Raw genomic sequence first — 15,030 nt, forward strand, 5'->3', positions numbered from 1 at the left:
ATAAAACCCCGTCTCTACTAAAACTACAAAAAATTAGCCGGGTGTGGTGGTGGGCAACCGTAATCTCAGCTACTCAGGAGGCCTGAGGCAGGAGAATCACTTGAACCCAGGAGGTGGAGGTTGCAGTGAACTGAGATCACACGACTGCACTCCAGCCTGGGCAACAGGAGCAAAACTCCATTTCAAAAAAAAAAAAAAAAAGAGATTATAGTTCTTCTTCATTATGCAAAAAAACCATAATGATACAATGGGAATTTGTGTATATCAATCTTTACATGTATTTCTAAGATTAAATTAATAAAAAATAATAAGTAAAAAAGTATGGATTTTTTTCTTTTTTTGAGACAGTCTTCCTGTGTTGCCCAGGCTGGAGTGCAGTGGCATGATCTTGGCTCACTGCGACCTCTGCCTCCCAGTTTCAAGTGATTCTCATGTCTCAGCCTCCCAAATAGCTGGGATTACAAGCATATGCCACCACTCCCAACTAATTTTTTTTTTTTTTTTCTTGTAGCAATGAGCTTTTGCTATGTTGGCCAGACTGGTCTCAAACACCTGGCCTCAAGTGATCAGCCCACCTCAGCCTCCCAAAGTGCTGGATTACAGGTGTAAGCTACCACGCCCAGCCAAGTATGGACATTTTTAAAGTTCTTAATGGATATTGCTCACTTGCAAAATCTATGAGTTTAGGAACTTTATCTTATTTGCCTCTGGGTCAGTAAAACCAGAAAAGTGATGAACATATCGTAGACACTCACTGAGAATGTATTAAATTAACGAATTAATACATCGCCCAACGACTTTCCAAAATAAATAGCACTTTCAAATACAATCATTCCCACAGGAAGTTAAGTGTATCGCTTGTCGCCATCTTGGTCTGATTCATTATTTAGCTAATTTATTTCTTCCTAATACTCACTAAAGGAATTGCTATATTTAATAGGAAACATTTGCTGGGAGGTAGCTGATGGGAGAACACAAACTTTCTTTTCCCCGCAATTCCCCAAAAGCTTTTCTTGGGACTTTAAGATTCAACAATTTATTTGATAATCTTGCAGTAAGAAAAAGAAATACATTGAATAGGCTAGAAATAATTGTAGTTTCCTAAAGCCTGGGTAGGGAATAGATGCTTATAGATAAGCATCATAAGCATCTATTATCTTTTATTTTAAGTAGTATAAGTAACTGTGTGTGTGCCCATGCATAGGAGTGTGTGCATGCCTGCTAGTGGCTACAATAACATCAACTACATTTTGTTGCAGATTAAATACTGCTCATATGCCTCAAATTAATCCACATCCGAAGTGCATATGTAGCTTCCCATTTCTACACAGGACCATAATCCCAGAACAGCCTTTGACAAATCCTTCAGCTTTCCTGGCTCACTTTTCTGTAATAATACGACAAAGTATACATGTAGTAGTTTGATACAGAGCTTCTGTATCTCAGTTCCTAAATTAAGGCCTTTCACAGAACTTTTAATAATACAGCCCCACGCTCCTGGAATTATAGGCAAAGTTAAAAATCATTCCTCCTTTGCCTTTCAACAAATTTCAGTTCTCTCCTCTATGTGCATGTAAATTCTATTAATGCTAATGGAGGTGATGTGCATGCATACAGAGTGGAGTATATTTCTAAATCACACTTTATCTTTAGCTACATAACTCTGGCACCTGTTCAAATGATACATGTGCCTCAAATACACACTGTATGTCTGTTGTTTCCGGTCTGAGTATTAAAATTTATTCATGTATTTTTAGTAGCTATTACAACATTTTGACCAACAAATTTTGTTATTATTGTTATACATGTGTTGAGTTTTAACTGGGTGCTAGATGCGACCATAAACATTCCTTATTTATTATAATGCAATTAGAATGTAAATTTGATTCCTGACCGGGTTATATTTATTTTTTAAAATGGAAATTTTCTGTTGTTTTCCACCTGGTTAAACATATGTAGTAAAAAGAAAACATAATGCTAACAAAATAAATATAAGTAACCTGGTAGCTTGTTTCCGTACTGAATCATGGTTATCTTTATATAATTAAAAAAAATTTTAATGTATGCATTTTTAAAAACCCAGTTGAATGAGGTCATATTTGGTTTATTTATACTAAAAAATATTTTATTAACTGTATTAATTTTTAGAGAAAAAGTGGTTAGCTATACAATTTTACATTATTTTTACATATTTGATGTCTCTGGACACATGTAAATCTAGCATTAGCCACTTCTCAAGAGGGCCTCCTGCACCTCCACCTTCACATTCTTTCTTTCCTTTCCCACCTTCCCACAATGTTCCCCCAAAAGTTGAAAAAGGTAGATAATACTGACATATGTACACTATAGCAAGGCCAGAAGTTGTATACTTTGAGATGAAAAAAAAGGTGATATTTTTTCTAACTGATCTCTTATTCTGGAGCCCCATACCAATAGATACAGAAACTTGCCAATTAAATGCATTCAGTCTCTTTGCACTTAAAAATGTAAATATTCAGTCAATGCAAAGTTCAAAGTCCCTCCCAGGACTATTTTCACTTTCCTTTCCCCTTTCCCATTCCTGAGAGAGTGGGGCAGGGTGTAAGCTTTGAATCCTCAGGCAGTGGCAGTAGAGACGCTCCCATGTGGTGCAGCAGATTTTGTGAATTCGTTTGAATGTAACCCAGAGAGCCCCTGGCCTCTGCCACAGCCTCCAGGCATAAAATCCACCTTCTGCAGAAACTTTGAATTATACAGAACCTGAACCCTAGGCCAGACCCATTCACCTATCCCCATCCTTCAGCCATCTTATCCCTTACACAGTGGCATGATTGGATGTAGTTTCATTCCAATTTCTGGACTTCTCTGAAAGACTTGCAACTTCCCAGGCTATGTCTCAAGAAGCTAGGACTAAGGATCCCATCACTAGAAATTCAGCTGTTTCTATCCCCCTCAATCCCTCCCTACAATGCTCCTCCCCAGGCTTAAACCTTAAGTAGGGAGCCAGGCAGGACACTCATCTCTGACCCCTCCACTTCTCTCTCTTCTCCCAGTAAAATAATTTTCTACTTTCCCTTCCTATCTCACCAGAACTGTCTCTAAAAACTTCTATTTATTCTTCCCTATTCCGTGGCATTTGCCCTTCTCCTCCACATTCTCTACTGACATAATCCTGACTTTGTTCAAGTATGGATCAGAGGTGTGTTTAGGGGAGCCTGAGCCCCTCCTCAATTTCAGAGAGAAAAATATAATTTGGATTAAGCCAAGCATGGCAATTTAAATTCTCTGGCTAGTTGGTTTAGGAATGGCATGTGATATAATTATGGCCACTGAGATAGGAGGAGAAACGTGCTGGGGGCTTCTAGCAAAGTGTTCCTTTTGTTCCAGGAAGGGGTCCTGATTCAGACACCAAGAGAGGGTTCTTGGATCTCGAGCAAGAAGGAAATTTGAGGCAAGTCCATTGAGTAAAGCTAAAGCAAATTTATTAAGAAAGTAAAAGAATAAAAGAATGGCTACTCCATAGGCAGAGCAGCCCCGAGGGCTGCTGGCTGCCCCAATTTTTTTTTTTTTTTTTTTTTGGTGAGACAGAGTCTCACCCTATAGCCCAGGCTGAAGTGCAGTGGAGTGATCTTAGCTCTTCCTGTGCCTCAGCCTCCTGAGTACCTGGGATTACAGGCACACACCACCATGCCTAGCTAACTTTTGTATTTTTGGTAGAGACAGGGTTTCACCATGTTGGCCAGGCTGGTCTTGAACTCCTGACCCCAGGTGATTCTCCCGCCTCGGTCTCCCAAACTTCTGTGGTTACAGGATTGCCCGTTTTTATGATTATTTCTTGATTATATGCTAAACAAGTTGTGGATTATTCATGCCTCCCCTTTTTAGACCATATAGGGTAACTTCCTGATATTGCCATGGCATTTGTAAACTCTCAAGGGGGTGGTGGGAGTGTAGCAGTGAGGACAACCAGAGGTCACTTTCATTGCCATCTTGGTTTTGCTGGGTTTTGGCTGCCTTCTTTACTGCCACCTGTTTTATCAGCAAGATCTTTATGACCTGAATCTTGTGCCGACCTCCTATCTCATCCCATGACTTAGAATGTCTAACCTACTGGGAATGCAGCCCAGCAGTCCCTATTCTAGATGGATTCACTCTGGTTCAAATGCATCTGACACTTTCTTAAAGAGAGACATGAAGACAAATGACCTCTTCTCCCATGCGGCCTTTGAATATTGTTTATGAGGACCATGGCCTGCAACTGCTGCAGTCATCTTGCAGCTATGAGGAGAGTAGCCAGCACCCTAAGGATGGCAGCCGAGACTTCAGAAAAACACCTGGTCCTTAATAATGTCATTGAGTCACTGAGCTAGACATCCTACCTAGAACCACCCACCTCAAGGTTTCTTTTCACATGAGATAATATTTACTTATGGGTAAACACTTCTAGTTGGCTTTCTGTGGCTTGCAGCCAAAAGTACACTAACTTCCCTGAGGTAAAAATGTTGAGAGGGCCACAGGGAGATAAAACGGAGGTCAGATAAAGGAAAATATATTGAAATATAATATAAAAATACTACTTCCATAGCAAATGTAAAATATTTCTTGTCAAATGATGTGAGAGAGGTGTGGAATTACATCACAGTTTTTTTCAGAGGTGGCTTGGCTACAAGAGTTACTGGTGAATCCAGCTTCCTGTCGATGAACAACGAGTCCCAAGGAGCTACCAGGATATTAATAAGCTAGACTAAATGTAGCCTGCATTTATAGAAAGTGCCTAATGTGCCATTAGTCCCCTATTGATGGCATCCTCTATAGAGCCCCCAAATGTCCACGGTGCTTGAGAGTCTCACCTGAAACCTCACTATCCAGATGAAAGAGACAAGAAATAATTCTTATTTATCAGACACTACCTTTTTGGTTTGTTTGTGTGTTTATCAACATTATAAATATACATAGTTTAGGCCAGGCACAGTAGCTCATGCCTGTAATCCCAGCACTTGGGGAGGCAGATGTGTGCGGATCACTTGAGCCCAAGAGTTTAAAACCAGCCCGGGCAACAAAGTAAGACCCTGTTTCTACAAATAATCGAAAAATTAGCCGGGCATAGTGGGGCGCACATGTGGTCCCAGCTACTCAGGAGGCTGAGGCGGGAGAATCATTTGAGCCCAGGAATTCAAGGTTGCAGTGAGCTGTCTTTGTGCTACTGCATTTTGGCCTGAGTGACAGAATGAGACCCTGTCTCAAAATAAATAAGTAAACAAACATAGTTTAAGGAGTCAACAAGTTTGATAAACTTTTATTTAAACAACAACAACAACAATCTCTTTCCCCGCCCTTATATTCTGTTGCCCAGAAGCAACTTGTGTTTCAGTTTTTTAAATTTAATCTTTTGGTATTCATTTCCAAATCTTTCCAGAATTTAATAATCTTTCCAGAATTCAAGAGCTGCCATAACAAAATAACATAGACTGGGTGGCTTAAACAATAGAAGTTTATTTTCTCACGGTTCTGGAAGCTGGAAGTCCAAGATCTACATGTTCGCAGGTTTGGTTTCTCCTGCAGCCTCTCCCATTGGCTTGGAGATGGTTCCCTCACTGTGTCCTCATATGGTCTTTTCTTTGTGGTCAGGCATCTGTGGTGCCTCCCTCTGTACTCATTGCAATTCAGGACTAATCTCCTTTTCTTACAAGGATACCAGTCAGATTGGATTAAGGCCCATCTTAACAGACCAGCCTTTGAATATGCGCTGTTTCTGGAGAAAGGATGTAACCTCAGGCAAGGTAGCACCTTTTAGTCACTCAGCTGTGATTCCTCCACTACAGTCTTTAACTTTTATTTTAAAAGTTTTCTTCATGGCCAGGCACGGTTGCTCATGCCTGTAATCCTAATACTTTGGAAGGCCAAGGCAGGGGGATCATTTCAGCCCAGGAGTTTGAGACCAGCCTGGCCAACATGGTGAAACCTCGTCTCTATTAAAAATACAAATATTAGCCAGCCATGGTGGTGCATGCCTGTAATCCCAGCTACTAGGGAGGCTGAGGCACAAGAATTGCTTGAACCCAGGAGGTGGAGGTTGCAGTGAGCTAAGATCACTCCACTGCACTCCAGCCTGGGCAGCAAAGCAAGACTCCATCTCAAAAAGAAAAATTTAAAATAAAGCTTTCCTCACTTACTTGGTGAGTTTTAACTTTTTGTGAAGTACTAAAAAGTTATCTGAAAGCTCTGAGTGCAACCTGGAGCCTGTCAACTGTGATCTATACTATAGGGGTTCTGGCTGGTCATTTCATTGGTTCTTCAGTTGTCTTTTCTCTTGACTGCTCAGATTTCCCAAAGAAGCATCTTTTGCCTAGACTGTATTGTGGACACTCTGAGAGCTAAGTGGAGAAAGAAAGATTAGAGAGAGGGGTCTGAATATTCAATATGCAAATGTTCAATTAATCCCTTTTTTCAGCAAGTGTTGCTCCCCCGACCTCCCCAATACCCCACCCTACCACCACTACTCTTCTTGATACATGTCAATCCAGAGAGGTTTTGTTTTATCTGGTTTGGAGACTAACCCCATCAAGTTGGGTAAAGGAAGTTGCCCACCTGTACAATTGGGGATTTATTTAATGGCCTGTAAAGGAAACTTTCAACCAATTTTCCTATTTTTAGCCCCATTTTCAATCTCATTTTCAGAGGTACCTGGAAATGCCAATTCCTGAACCTTCTGGATATTCTGCAGTGTAAAAGTTCTCAGCTTTTCCCACGTCAGCAACAAAGAATCTGGCTTTCTAAGTTTGCTGAGTCAATATTATTCATTCATCTGCCTTCTAGCTTCCAAAATTTTTGCTATTTCTTTCTCCTCCCTTCTTTTCGTCCTTGTGGGTATATACCTTTTTAAAAATATCCCTTTACTGTCATCTTAGGGAGTAAAAGTATATGTGTCTACTTAAACTCGACTTACACATTTTCTTTTTCCCTCTCTCTCATTCTCTCTCACACACACTTTTTAAAATATAGGTATTCTATCAAAAGAAAATAAGTGTCTTTCCCACCCCTGTCTGTCAGCCACCAGTTGCCTCTTTGCCTCCAATCCCGAGCAGGTAATCACTTTTATTAGTTCTCTATGTGTTCTTCACGAGTTTCCTTATGTATATAAAATGAAATATAAATATATATTCTTATTCCTCCCTTTTTACACAAATAGATTACTATAAGACTGTTCTGCATTTTGCCATTTTCATCTAATATTGCTTGAAGCTCTTTGCATATCAGTATAGACCTCTTGCTCATTCTTTTTAACAGCTGTATAGTATTCCAATTATTCAGCCTCCCATCAAGGGACATTTGATTTGTTTCCAATTTTTGCGATAAAATCCTGTAATGAATAGTCTTAAACATAAACAATTTTGCATGTGTACAAGTATATCCATAGGCTAAATTCCAAGAGATCTGTTAGATCATGTGGTATAGGTATTCGTAATGTTACCAATTGCCCTCTGTGGGAGTTGTACAAATTTGTAATGCCAGCAGTGGAAGCATTCTGGTTTATTTCCCCTCCTCCTTGCATTTAACAGAGTATATTACAAAAATAATTGAACAAGTAAAAGTGGTACCTCAGTGTACTTTAATTTTGCATTTCATTAATATGAGTGATTTCATATGTCTAATATAAATTTTTATTTCATTACGATTGAACTTTATTCAGTTCTTCATAATGTAGAGTTAATAATTTTATTTGGAGAAAAAAAGTAGTGTGTGTGTTTATGTATGTGTGTATGTGTGTGTACATGTAACCAAAAGTTCAAAGGCATCATTACAACCTTGCTTGGCCAAATGTATAATTGCAGTATATATATTTAAAAATCTCTTGCTACATCTAAAGTATTGTATTATGTATGTTGGTGTTTATTCAGGACAAGGAAAATTATCCAAATAAGTTATCTAGAACAAGGAATTTATCATGCAGAAGAACATGTCTGGGATAGAAGGCCCATTAACACTCAAATTATGAGTTCACTAATCTGGTCTAGGTTGAGGAAGTACGTCAAGAACAATAGCTTGCTCATATCTGAGATGTGTTAAAATTAACTGTGTGTTTAATAATATTGGGCTTAGAATCATATGGTAGAAAACATTACATTAACCGAGTAATGTAATCATTGTCAGCGTCAATTTTATGATCTGAAAAATGGACATGGTAATATCTGTCCCACAGTGTTGGTAAACTTTCTTCACCACTGACACCCATTAATATAAATCACTTCTAATCAATGAACTCAGAAAGGAGGTAGTCATATGAGTCAGATAAAAACATCTAGAATTTAGAAAATTATACAGCTCTCAGAAAGAGAATACTTGAACCATAAAAAATAAGGAGTATTAAGATATATATGACTATAAATAAGTAAAATAGCAATTGATGCTAAGAAAGCATGCATAATCTCAAAGCACAAAATAGAACGTCTCACAACTAGAAGTGAGGCAAAAGGATAGATTTACTAACTTAGTGATTATAGAACTTACCTTTTTTGTAATTATAAATAGTATAGCATGAAAATGTTTCATAAAAACTGTAAGCCTTTAAATCCCAGACAAAAGCCAGTGGACTAGGGAATAAGACATACTGAATTAGCAAAATTTAGAAAGATATGTTTTCATGAAAAAGAGTTTTCTCTGCTTTCTGTAGGTAATCTTGTAGATATATTAAACAGAAATTCTTCTCGAATAAAGACTGAATTTATATTTTCACTTAATAGTTTATTCTGCTATTAAAAAGCTTAACTAACAAATCAAGAAAACCTCATATTTTTATATTTTAATTACTAGATATAATGTAAAAATAAAATTATACCATGAGAAATACCATTATGTGGAATATAAAAAGCACTTTTTTTCAAACAGGTGTATACACTTAAAAAAATAAAACTATAATATCATGTAACTGTTGTGTAAAACAAATGTTCTTCCTCAGATTCATTTTTTTTGTTGCAGCAATAGGTCCCCCTGGTGGAGATTGAAAATATATTTTGTCCTATTTTTCTCTTTCCAAGTCACTATCTTAATTTGAGTAATTAAGTGCCATTCTTCCTTGAAGAAATGAATAAAGAAGTTTAGAAGGCCTGTGGATTGACTGTCATCCCTTCTGCAGGTGAATTTGTACCTAGTAACATTCATAATTGCAGGAATCAAACCCTTCTGCCCAAAAAGAACATTCCCCAAAACACAAAGTCTTAGTTGATAGAGACTAACAAAATTAAATATGCAAAGTAATGAAGCTTTTAAAAATCACATTCATAGATTATAAGAATCTAGTTAATGATTCCTCTTATTGGTCTATATATATATTCATGTATACAAGACAAATGGCTCCTTAGCTGGGAAAGAACAATCGTTGTTCATTGAAGACTCACAAGACAATTACCATATGGAAATACCAAGAGATACACCCTTCGTTGTTGGGTTACATGAGATGATACCTTAACAAGTGATATATAATGGAAGGAAAAAGTGTGTCAACTTCTATGCACGAATAAAACAGGAGTTCTTGAAGTGAAACCAGAACCACGTGTTCCCATTCGGTTCCACCAGTGAATGCCTACTCAGAAGCATAATCAACTTGGAACAATATGGAACCCAAATTTCATTCCATACTCTCTTGAAAATGAAAGTTCCAGCAGTGTCAGCCTGGGGCAAAAACTGAAATTTAGATTATACTATCTTTGTGTAACTCTTTCCCACACTGTAGAGGTCTCGGAGATCCCAGAACACCCAAGATCCGATTATAGAGCTGCAAATCACTTGAACCTATAGGTCAATAACCACTCCATAAGTCCTTTCTCTGGCCTCAGTGTCCCCACTGCCGCTCACCACAGGGATGTGACTCCCATACGTTTCCCCTACATTAGCCCTAAATCTCTGGCTTCCCTGAGGCTTAAGAACAACTAAGCAGTTATTGATATGGATGGTGTATTCCTCAACACTGAATTCATCAGAATCTTGAGCAATGTTCTTAGATGGTCAAACACTACAGCAATCTTAATCTCTTTAATTTCATGTTTCTTGATTTTTTTTCAGTAAGTAAGTAGTATATGGAGTATGTCATTGAACCAATAAAGAGTATGTGAACTAATTTACACTTCAGAAAACCGCTACATCCACACTGTAAGCTGTATTCTAAATCAAGCTCTCCTTTACCTCTAGGCCCTCATGCACCTTTTATTTCATCCTGGGTTCCTAGAACAAATTTCTCGATTATATAGGAGCAATTTGACTGATCTGTAGACTAACAATATTAAAGTATAGCAGATGTCTAGCGTTTTCCCTCCCCTATAGTGCTGGGAGGGGCTCCTTTGGGTTCTCATCCCTACTTAAACCAAACATGCTGCTCGTTAACTCAGCACTTCTCTAATCTCGTGGGAGACAAGGGGGAGAAGGTGAGAGCAAAAGTGGTAAATGGCAGCAATTACTTGATTGGGAAATGAGCCTTGTCCAGGTCTCTGCTATGTTTAATATGGTTAATCTGAACACTCCTCCATCTGACCCCAAATAACTGAAGTTGACTGCATTTGTCTCTTCTTATTTCTATATAGTTTATGTTCTACTATTTCTAATTTAATAATCTTACTGAATTTGTGTTGGAGAAGTGTGCTACAATCCTTTTTTGGAAAAAAAAAGATGTTATATAAAGTATAAATAAAATAGAAACTAAGAACTCTTTTAAAAAGATTTGCCTTTTCTATCTTTTTCACAAGAATTAACTCTTTAGACCCTAATAGCTGCTAGCAATCAAGTTTAGCTTTTTGAAAATAATTTTTAAAAACTTTGACTTTAATATAACTTAGGTAGAAATATAAACCATGATTTTTAAGCTGATTTCAACCAAATGTTAATAGCATATATTTTATCCATGCTCCCTAAGAATATATTTCCTCCAAATGGACTGAACACTGCCTTGCTCACCTGTTTATGAATACCCCAAAGAAACTAATCTGAGTTTAGAATTTACCCCCAAGCAGTATCCTAGCTACCTAGGTTTGGGTACAACCAACAGCTCCTTAGAGGTCCTCAAGACCCCAGAACTTCCAGGATCAGATTGTAGAACTATAGGCACTTGGGCCCATAGGCCAATAATTCAAACTACCGAAAAAGCGTAACTATAACAATTAATTTTAACATAACTTTGCAATTCACAAAACATTTTCACAAACATGATGTCATTTAGTTTCTCCCCAAACAACATGAAATAAAGTAGACTGTTAATTTTCTAGTTTTTAAAAATCTTTCCCAGTTTTGTTTTTTTGTATCTTTGCTACAGTAGTGAAATCAACCAATTAGATATAAACAAAGTTTTCTTTCACAAGGAAAATTCTTAGAATCCAAATCTTGCTTCTCCCTCTTTGAAAGAGTTATTTTGTTTTTATTGCCAGTGTTGAAAAACATCCCACTATCCCTTGGACTTAGATTAGCAACAATTATCTCCCAGCAAGACTGGTATAGAAAGTCTCCTAGAAAGCTCAGTTTTGGCTAGCTACTCAGATTTAATGGAACATTTTAGATCTTAATAGAAAAAGGAAAATGTAATCTTGCTTAAAGCATGGTTATATCTACCTGTTTGGTAGGAACCTTAAATGTATAAACTTTCAAAACAATCAAAATGTATATTTTTTTCAAAATAATAAGCCAACCCCAAACCTTTAACCTGCTGTTAAATTTAAGGAGGTCCTAAATGGTAGGAAATATAATTTGAAAATATTTTTGTCACTTAACATTTAGTTTATGTATATTGAGTGGTCTTTAAAAAGCTATGTATCAGAAATAGGCTTTCATCAATAAGTCTCTAGAATTTATGCTCTACAACAGTACACGTTTCCGTGCTGTCAAACGTACATGGACTTTTGGAAGACCCTGGGGATAGGCAGTCTAAGTAACAACATACAGTGAAAATGATCGCCCTTTTCAGAGAGCACAGTGGTGTGTTAGGCAAATGTTACAAACATATTAAAATCAGAAATGTTGGACTCCAGGGATTCTATTAAGTATCTCTTATTTATTTTATTATAGAATAAAGAAAACCTATTTTAAAATATCCTTAATTAAGTATAAAATGGAGGTAACCCTGCTGATGTTTGATTCTATAAAATGTCAGTAATATTCCTAAAATCATCATATAATGAAAATACATTTTACATAGTCTCAGAATAGCACAAGACATATGGGTTTCCAAAGTTCTCATGAAAGAGATAATTTGGATTTCTGTAGACAATTAGATAAAATTATTAATAAAAACACCTAGTATTTAGAGTTTACCTCACAAAGGTAACTTTTAATATACAATCATAAAGCTCAGATAAACCAGAACCTGGTTTTATTTTAGATTTTATTTGGCAATTTTTCATAGCATCTAGGATGAAGTTTTCAATGAATGGTTTAACTACATTATATTCTGAATTCAGAATCAGGAAAGGTAAACAAATTACCTATTCCAACTGAAAATCTATTCCAAGATCTCCAAGATGCAATTAAGCTCTCATCCAGTTGGCTGCCATATTTCATTCTGAGATTTCCTGCTTACAAGCCAAATTCTGCACAATTCTAATATTAAAGTGACCTTACTGACCACCCCTCCCCTCCAACCAATGCACCTCAACTGAGACCTACAAGAACTTTGCTTTAAGACTACCAGCTTGAGGTCCATAAACCTTGCTCCCTCCTCCTCTTTGGCTTAATGCCTAAGACCACCCACACAACCTTCTATCAACCACACTTCTAAATCTAAAGTTCCTTTCATTTTAAACAGTCCCTAAAATAAAATCTTCTCCACAAAAATTAAGTGGAAAAATGTTTCCCTAAATTCTACCCTCAAAATGAAAACCTTTTACAAGTCTTCACTACTCAATAATGTGTACTTTCTCAATAAGTATTTGCTTAACACTATTTTTAATGTATTTCTTTTCCAAACTGATCTACTCTTTCAATGTGTTGTCTCCATGACTATATAGTTATCTAAGATTATAAGCTTCCAGAGGTCTGACACAAAACACTAACTTACGTGGAATAGCACATAATATAATGCCATGCTAACTTAAACAAACGTTTCATGAATGTTTTTCAGCTGAGCTTCTGAAGCTCAAATTCTCTTTCATGTTTTGTGGTTTTAAAGGTCCGACGTATTACATCTTGAGGGAGTACGTAAAAGTCATTGTTAAGAAGATAGCATCAGTTATGAGTGGGCTCTAGAGTAAAACAGCTTGGGATCATATTCCAATTCAGTTACAACCTGTTACCTTCAACATGTTATTTAAACCCTCCAAATGTTTATAAAAGACAATCCTACAGTATCTACCCCAAAAGGTTATTAAGATTAAAATATGTAACTTCTCTAAAATAACAGTGGTTACCATTCCCAGAGATCAAACTTATGATTTGCCTAGGACAGTTCTGATTTACATCTGTTATCCTAGTGTAAATAATAGCTCCCCCTCTACCCTCTAGCTCCTTCCTTCTCAAAAGTAACCTGGTTCAGATAATAAAATACATAATCAGCTGTGCTAGTTATTGAACTACTTTTTTTCCCCACAACTCCAAACCACTATTCTACACTCAAACTGTGTAATACTAGGGCTGGGACTGTGAAAACTACATTTCTCCTTTGCCACCTGAATTTTTGTTAGGCTCCACTAATAGCAGGACTAGAAGATGAAGACATAAAGGCAAGAGAGGGAAATAATCTTGCTGTTTCTGTTTGCTTGTTATTCCTGCCAGCATTCCCAGAGCAACAGCTCTTCATTCCAGTAGTGACACTTGGTTTGTCTCCAGCTTTTTCTCAGTATTCCCCATACCAGCCTCATCATTCCCTATCTATACTACCACCATTTACCAGTGGCCCCTCCCCAAATGTCTGAGTCCCTGCTCTGCTGAAGCTCTCCCCAAAGTGTCTAGTAACCACAACCTCTAGCTCGGTCCCCCAGGCCTAGGGGTGGTAGCTGCCACCTGAAGTTATGTGTCCTTTCTGCTTTTGTTTTGGTTCTCCATTGTAACCTATTCCTTATATTACACTGTTAAAATTGTAATACGTTACATATTGTGGTTTTTTAAATTATTTTTTCTTTTTCACATTGGTCATCAGAACATTGTAAACAATCTTTAAAAAACACATCACTATTAAATCCCTAAGAGATTTTACTTCCAGTGACTAGCATCAAAGCTCACCAGGAAACCAGAGTAACAATGCACTAAGCAAGTTTAGTAGGTAACATAACTTTCTCATATCATGAAATGCCACTGCATAGTAAGTAGGATTATAAGGATAAATATGATGAATATCTTACCTCCCTCTTTTTACAAAAAAAAATTACTCTTTTCTTCATATAGCCACCTCCACTAACCAGTATTTTTTCCTTTCCACTCTACAGTTACTGATTATGAATACTAGAAGAAACAACAATAATTCATATCCTACTGTAAGGCAAGTCTTCCACAAACATGAAGAGCCCAGATGAGCACTCTTCTCTAACCCACAGTAAGAGAAGAAACAAAGGTGTTAGTATCCCAGGAAGAAACTATGTATATTAAGAAAAAAGACGGCCAGGCAGGGTGGCTCACACCTGTAATCCCAGCACTTTGGGAGGCCGAGGCGGGCAGATCACCTGAGGTCAAGAGTTCAAGACCAGCCTGGCCCACATGGTGAAACCCCACCTCTACTAAAAATACAAAAATTAGCTGGGCATGGTGGCAGGCGCCTGTAATCCCAGCTACCCGGGAGGCTGAGGCAGGAGAATCGTTTGAACCCAGGAGGCAGAGGTTGCAATAAGCCGAGATCATGCCACGGCACTCCAACCTGGGTGACAGAATAAGACTCTGACCCCAAAGAAAGAAAAAAGACAATATATCCGTAAAGTGGCAAAAAAAATAGCTTCACTGTTCCAGTAAAGTCATAGAAGATTCACAAAACTAGATTTACTTTTACTGTTTTATTTTTCACTTTCCTGGAAATCAATATATTTCATGATCAAGACAGAGGCAACTCATCAGTAAGTGTGATAAAAATTTTTTAATTTCAAGGTCTGT

Source organism: Symphalangus syndactylus, chromosome 11, assembly GCF_028878055.3.
Source record: "Symphalangus syndactylus isolate Jambi chromosome 11, NHGRI_mSymSyn1-v2.1_pri, whole genome shotgun sequence".
NCBI classification, from domain to species: Eukaryota; Metazoa; Chordata; class Mammalia; order Primates; family Hylobatidae; genus Symphalangus; species Symphalangus syndactylus.